Source organism: Sprattus sprattus (assembly GCF_963457725.1).
Source record: "Sprattus sprattus genome assembly, chromosome: 20".
In the NCBI taxonomy this organism is placed as follows: Eukaryota; Metazoa; Chordata; class Actinopteri; order Clupeiformes; family Clupeidae; genus Sprattus; species Sprattus sprattus.
The window spans coordinates 6,864,453-6,871,952 of record NC_137918.1 but is presented as its reverse complement, the minus strand read 5'-3'; the positions used below and the strand labels follow the sequence as shown (position 1 = coordinate 6,871,952).

The following is a 7,500-nucleotide window of genomic DNA, read 5'->3' as shown; positions in this document are numbered from 1 at the left end:
GAACAGCAGCTGGAGTTTCACTTGAAGCACAGCGGTGTGTGTATGAGTGTTTAACATACCTCGGTGACTGTTTGGTCTGCGTGTGTGTGTGTGCACACATGTGTGTGCATGTGTGTGTGCGTGTGCCTACGTTTTCACTGGGAAGAAGAATCATGTGTCTACTGAGGTCATGGTGTGAGAACAGGAAAGGGTGAGTAGGTGTGAGAATTTGAGTGTGAGTAAGAGTGTGTGTACAAGTGTGTGTACAAGTGTGTGTGTGTTTGTGTTCTGACTGTGAGGAAGAGAAGCGTCATTGTATGTCCGCTTGTTCTAACTGTATGGGAATCAGTGATTGTGTGTTCTGACTTTAAAAGTATGTGTGTGTGTGTGTGTGTGTGTGTGTGTGTGTGTGTGTTCGCGCATGTATTGTTATTGTAAAAGGGAGTGCTTGTGTGAGTGTGCGTGTGTGTGTGTGTGTGTGTGTGTGTGTTGTGACTTTAAGAGAGAGTGATGACGAGGCTGAACAAAAGGGCCACTGTAAAGAAAGAGGGAACACTGGCATGGAACACTCTTCTACCCTTTCTTCCTTCCTCTCTCTTTCTCTCTCCTTTCTTCCATTTCTCTCTCTTTCTCACTTTTCTCCCTCTCTCTCTCTCGCTCCTTCCTTCTCTGTCTTTAGTTCCTCCCTTCTATCTCTCTATCCCTTACTTCTCCCCTCCCTTCTTTACTGACCTTCAAACGAACATTGAAAATGACGGTTTTACGGTTAGAAGCCGGTGACGTGCATTGATTATTATTATTGATTATGCGATCAGCCACAGGTTAACTACATTCAGTGTAAAATGGCCAAGTCACTGTACATTTGCCAGAGAGAGAGGGAGAAAGAGGGGAAGACAGAGAAAGGGACAAAAAGAGAGAAAGAGAGAGAAGGGAGAGAGGGAAGGGGAGAAAGAAAGAGAGAGGGAAGAAGGCAGAAAGAAAGCGAGGTGGGGAGGGGGAAGAAGAGAGAAAGGGAAAGTGGGGGGGGGAAAGGAAGAAATAGAGAGAGAGAGGGGAAAAGCAGGGGAGCAGGAGGGAGGGAGGGAGATGAGGAGCTGTAAATAGATGGCTAGAGCCAGGCACAAAAGGACTCTTGTTTTTGCTCCTTCACTTCTAAAGTGTGTAAATATTTTCCTGGAGAGCAGAGCTGTGCTGACCTCGCAATCACCATGACAACCCCTCCCCACACCCCTCCGTCTCTCTCTTCTCTTTCTTTTCCTCTCTTCTTCAAAGACGATAGAGCAAACTAGTAGATTCATTTCACCCACAGCCTGAGGGGCTGTGAATAGTGGCACTGTGTGTGTGTGTGTGTGTGTGTGTGTGTGTATGTGTGTGTGTGTGTGTGAGAATAGTGGCACTGCGGTCTTGTGAAAACAACCAATGAAACTCTGCCATCTTTAAACGTCACCTTGAATTAGACAGACGACAGCAAGGGGTGGTGAAATGTGTGTGTGTTGGTGTGTGTGTGTGAAAGTGAGAGCGAGAAAGGGAGAGTGTGTGTATGTGTATGCATGCAAGTGTGTAGGTAGCGCATAGGGCACTACAGGTTATCAGATACACGCTCCCTCCCAGTCACTCAAACACACTACAGAAACCTTCTTACTCACCACACACACACACACACACACACACACACACACACACACACACACACACACACACACACACACACACACACACACCTCCAGTCTGGGCAGTCAGATAATGTTAACACACAGACATGTGTTATAACAGTAATATTTTTTTCATAATATTATGGCCATGGGTCTTTTTATAAGAGCAGTCTGGATACTACATAGCCCCAGTGCTACAGTCCTACATTATGCCTGGGTTGTATAATGTCTCTCTTTAAACTGCTTCTAATAACAGCACCTGCGTAACAAATAAACGTAAATCTAGTATTCAGTAACAGGAAGAGAAGCATCTGATATCAGCAAACACCGTTTCTCACTGCAGGCCCTCAGGAGGGCTCCGTCTTCAAAAGAAACCGTCAGCGCTAAGGTTTGACGTGAAACAGCCCTCAGACCTACGCAAAGACTCATGGCCATAGTGCACTCTGGGTAACCATACGAGGACTAACTGGGTGCAAAGGAGAAATATTTTGCCATGAAGTAAAGACCTCAGGTCAAAGGTCACAGGCATGATCATAAGGTTTCCGTGGCTGCATTAACCCTCGGGAAGCCACAGGCCGAATGACTGCATCCCCACCCTCGTCACCCTGGTCACGGCACATTCACTGGAAAATTAGGAGGAAAACTGCAAAAGGGACTTTTAATATTCCACCTGTTCTCCAGATTAAGGGCACTTGGTCTCCGTATGGTTCCTACCACGAGCCAGATATGGCACTGTGTGGCGTAATCCCCAATAATCCCCCATAATCCCACCCAAGACCATACACAAAACACATCAAGCCATCCTTAAAGCCACATCTTGTCCTGTTGTAGTCGTACACACGCTGTAACATCCTAAACAGGTTTAGCAGGTAGCGCCGCCTCTTCTCTGTTGTTAGCGTGTTGGCACAGTGCCCCAGGGGCGGGTAAGGGCGGGTAAGGGCAGGTGGGGACAGGCAGGGGCAAGATAGACACCGGCGAAGACACAGTGATGCGCCACCCTGACTGCAGGTTAAACAGATGGAGCTGAAACCGGGTTTCACTGTTGTGCTTGACTCTAATAATGACGTCAATGCCACCTGAAAGATATCAGGCGTGGTGGGGCAATTTCTCATTTACAGACCGAGGACTGCGTACGGACACCAGTTTGAATGAGCGCACGCACGCGCACACGCGCACGTGCAGACAGAAGTGACGGCTAGAGGAATGCGATGAGAATGTGAGATTTATTTCCGAGCTTAATGGATTATAATTACGGACCCCACCTTTAAATAACGTGTTGTGTTGTATTCTCTTCTGGATAAAAGGAGTGTTTTTTGACTCTGGTGACTCTGTGGGTTTGCATCTGATGTGTGCGTGCTGGTGTCATGTTTGGACATGTTACTTGCCATCATTAAGGAGAATACAGCATTTCACCCCTGTAATGGCCTCACAGAATGTCCTCCTAATTCTGCTATCCAGAAAGCTAAACAACCTCCACAATGAGATTCGGACACCGAGGGTGATGTTGATTCTTTATGTGGAAAATTGTGAAACTGGAAAACACATACATACACCAGTAAATACATGGCAATACGAACGTTACAGAGAAACGGTTGAGCTCACACTATCAATAGCTATCATAAGCTATCACGTTACTAAACTGGTAGCTATAACTTTAGCTGTAATCATAAACATTCTTATTTAAGTTTATCTAATTTGTTTAAGGCACAAACATAACAACGTAATGTTCTCATCTATCTTCACTTACAGAGAATGCCTCAGAACAACTACACAGGAGGAGCATAACACCGAACTTCCATGTTGCTTTAGTGTTGCTAACTAACAAACTTTCTTCTTTTCTTTCTGCCGACTTCCTGTAGCTACAGTGTGTAACAAAATAAAAGTATCTGCATCCTTTAAAATGAATAACTGCTGGCAGAGCCAGAACAACCCCCCTTGTTGCTAAAAGGGAGATGTTAGCATTGAAGCCGCCCTGTAGCTGAATAAGGGAGATGTTAGCATTGAAGCCACCCTGTAGCTGAATAAGGGAGATGTTAGCATTGAAGCCGCCCTGTAGCTGAATAAGGGAGATGTTAGCATTGAAGCCACCCTGTAGCTGAATAAGGGAGATGTTAGCATTGAAGCCACCCTGTAGCTGAATAAGGGAGATGTTAGCATTAAAGCCGCCCTGTAGCTGAATAAGGGAGATGTTAGCATTGAAGCTGCCCTATAGCTGGTGTGAGGGGCTAACCTCACTCCTGGGAATGTTTAAATAGAGAAAAACAAACATGAGTTTGTTTATTTACTTTGGAGATTGGGGTGTGTGTGTGTGTGTGTGTGTGTGTGTGTGTGTGTGTGTGTGTGTGTGTGTGTGTGCGTGCGTACGTGCCTGTGTGTGTGTGTGTGTGGAAGTACATGCCTATGTGTGTGTGTGTGTGTGTGCGTTGCCTATGTGTGTGTGTGCGTGTGTGTGTACATGCCTGTGTCTGTGTGTGGATGTGTGTGTGTGTGAGCGTACGAGCCTGTGTGTGTGTGTGAGCGTACGTGCCTGTGTGTGTGTGTGGTTGTCAAAGCAGTTACAGAAAGTTATTTTACTGCCAGAGGGCTGGGAGGAAGTGCTCTAAGACAATGGGTGTCCCATCCCCGTGGCGACCACAGATTGCAGCCCAAGAGTCCCGTCTCCACTCTTTGCCCACCACACTGGGGTCCAGACTAGCAGCTGAGAGTGACTGTGAGCTAAGTGAGAGTTTAACCCAGTCAGGCTCTAGTCTCTCAGCTCAGCTCAGTGAGTTTAACCCAGTCAGGCTCTAGTCTCTCAGCTCAGCTCAGTGAGTTTAACCCAGTCAGGCTCTAGTCTCTCAGCTCAGCTCAGTGAGTTTAACCCAGTCAGGCTCTAGTCTCTCAGCTCAGCTCAGTGAGTTTAACCCAGTCAGGCTCTAGTCTCTCAGCTCAGCGAGTTTAACCCAGTCAGGCTCTAGTCTCTCAGCTCAGTGAGTTTAACCCAGTCAGGCTCTAGTCTCTCAGCTCAGTGAGTTTAACCCAGTCAGGCTCTAGTCTCTCAGCTCAGTGAGTTTAACCCAGTCAGGCTCTAGTCTCTCAGCTCAGCTCAGTGAGTTTAACCCAGTCAGGCTCTAGTCTCTCAGCTCAGCTCAGTGAGTTTAACCCAGTCAGGCTCTAGTCTCTCAGCTCAGTGAGTTTAACCCAGTCAGGCTCTAGTCTCAGCTCAGTGAGTTTAACCCAGTCAGGCTCTAGTCTCTCAGCTCAGTGAGTTTAACCCAGTCAGGCTCTAGTCTCTCAGCTCAGTGAGTTTAACCCAGTCAGGCTCTAGTCTCTCAGCTCAGTGAGTTTAACCCAGTCAGGCTCTAGTCTCTCAGCTCAGTGAGTTTAACCCAGTCAGGCTCTAGTCTCAGCTCAGTGAGTTTAACCCAGTCAGGCTCTAGTCTCTCAGCTCAGCTCAGTCAGTTTAACCCAGTCAGGCTCTAGTCTCTCAGCTCAGCTCAGTGAGTTTAACCCAGTCAGGCTCTAGTCTCTCAGCTCAGCTCCGTGAGTTTAACCCAGTCAGGCTTTAGTCTCTCAGCTCAGCTCAGAGAGTTTAACCCAGTCAGGCTCTAGTCTCTCAGCTCAGTGAGTTTAACCCAGTCAGGCTCTAGTCTCTCAGCTCAGCTCAGTCAGTTTAACCCAGTCAGGCTCTAGTCTCTCAGCTCAGCTCAGTGAGTTTAACCCAGTCAGGCTCTAATCTCTCAGCTCAGCTCAGTGAGTTTAACCCAGTCAGGCTCTAGTCTCAGCTCAGTGAGTTTAACCCAGTCAGGCTCTAGTCTCAGCTCAGTGAGTTTAACCCAGTCAGGCTCTAGTCTCAGCTCAGTGAGTTTAACCCAGTCAGGCTCTAGTCTCAGCTCAGTGAGTTTAACCCAGTCAGGCTCTAGTCTCTCAGCTCAGCTCAGTGAGTTTAACCCAGTCAGGCTCTAGTCTCTCAGCTCAGCTCAGTGAGTTTAACCCAGTCAGGCTCTAGTCTCTCAGCTCAGCTCAGTGAGTTTAACCCAGTCAGGCTCTAGTCTCTCAGCTCAGCTCAGTGAGTTTAACCCAGTCAGGCTCTAGTCTCTCAGCTCAGTGAGTTTAACCCAGTCAGGCTCTAGTCTCAGCTCAGTGAGTTTAACCCAGTCAGGCTCTAGTCCAAAGCACAGAAGAGCAAGGCAGCAGCCAAGCTTCTGTTCCTCAGCAACCCCACCAAGCTCCTGTCCCTTAGCAACCCCTCCAAGCTCCTGTCCCTTAGCAACCCCACCAAGCTCCTGTCCCTTAGCAACCCCACCAAGCTCCTGTCCCTTAGCAACCCCACCAAGCTCCTGTCCCTCAGCAACCCCACCAAGCTCCTGTCCCTCAGCAACCCCACCAAGCTCCTGTCCCTTAGCAACCCCACCAAGCTCCTGTCCCTTAGCAACCCCACCAAGCTCCTGTCCCTCAGCAACCTGCGCAAGCTCCGGCCTCGGCTACAGCCTCAGCCCAGACAAGGGCAGCAGTACAGTAGGGTTTGACTGAGCCAGGCTCCTGTTCCCCTGTCCCCCTGTCCCCCCGTCCTCCCGTCCAACTGTCCTTCTGTCCTTCTGTCCTACAGTAGAGCGGAGCTGCGCTGCACTGTGCTGTGAGGGACGGGGCCATGGGCCGGCCCACTGCACACTTCCTTTAAAGGAAATAACCAGCAGCTGTATAAACCACCAGCTCAGTCAAGAGGAACTCCCCTCCACAGAGAGAGAGAGAGAGAGGGAGAGAGAGAGAGGGAGAGCTAGAGAGAGAGAGGGAAAGAGAGAGAGAGAGGTAGAGAGGGAGAGAGAGAGAGCGGTAGAGAGGGAGAGGGGAAAAGAGCGGGAAAGAGAGAGATAGATAGAGAGAGAGAGGGAGAGAGGGGGGTGGGGGAAAAGAGAAAGAGCAGAAGAGTGCGAGAAAAAAAGAAAAAGAAGGAGAGGGTGAAAGAGAAAAGGGAGAGGATAGGAGGGCGAGATGGAGTGGCGGGAGGGGGTGGAGGGGCTGGGGGAAGCAAGAGACAAAGGGAGAGAGACAGAAGGAGAGAAAGGGAGGAGAGGGGAAGGAGAGAGTGAGGAGAAGAGAGTGGGAGGAGGAGTGGGAGGAGGAGAGAGGGGGAGAGAGAGGAGAAGAGATAGGAGGAGGAATGATAGGAGGAGAGAGGGGAGGAGGAGAGAGAGGAGGAGGAATGAGAGGAGGAGGAAAGAGAGGTGGAGAGAGGGAGGAGGAGAGAGAGAGGAGGAGAAAGAGAGGGGGGAGAGGAGGAGGAGAAGGAAGGGGGAGCTGCAGATCGAGAGGGCAGAGCTGAAAGCAGTGAGGGAGAGAGGCAGAGTGGGAACTTGGACTGAGGGCAGAAAGCGACATAGTGGGCAAAAGGAAAAAAGGAGAGAACAGAGAGAATGGAGAGAAGTGAGAAAAGAGAGAGAGAAAAGAGGGAAGAGAGAGAAAAGAGAGAACAGAGCTGCAGTGTTCAGGAGCCAGGGAAAGAGTGAGAGGAGGAAAAAGAGACGACATCATTTCCCCTCTCTAACGTTCCCTCCCGTAAGGCACACATCAGAGCAGCCTGGAGTGCTTAGGGTTAACGCTACCTTAACACACACACACACACACACACACACACACACGTTAACTCTACCTTAACACACACACACACACACACACACACACACACACACACAGGGTTAACACCACAATAACTAACCCAGCTGTCAATCATCACTCTGACATCACAGAGCGGAGGGCCACTCCCTCAAAACCATAGAGACCGGCAGTCAGCCAATCAAAACAGAAGTCATCCTGCTGACAGCCTCACGTAGCGCGCACACACGTGCAGATGCAACGGGAATCAAAGCGAAACCATAGCTGTGGTAACTGA

At 49.3% G+C, this 7,500-nt stretch overlaps 1 protein-coding gene across 1 annotated transcript in view; it reads right to left on the bottom strand.

The window, feature by feature from the left end:
• The window catches only part of LOC308382029 (septin-7-like), a 34,573-nt gene that overhangs the window by 24,983 nt on the left and 2,090 nt on the right, over nucleotides 1-7,500 (bottom strand). The gene's annotated exons all lie outside the window — the stretch shown is intronic.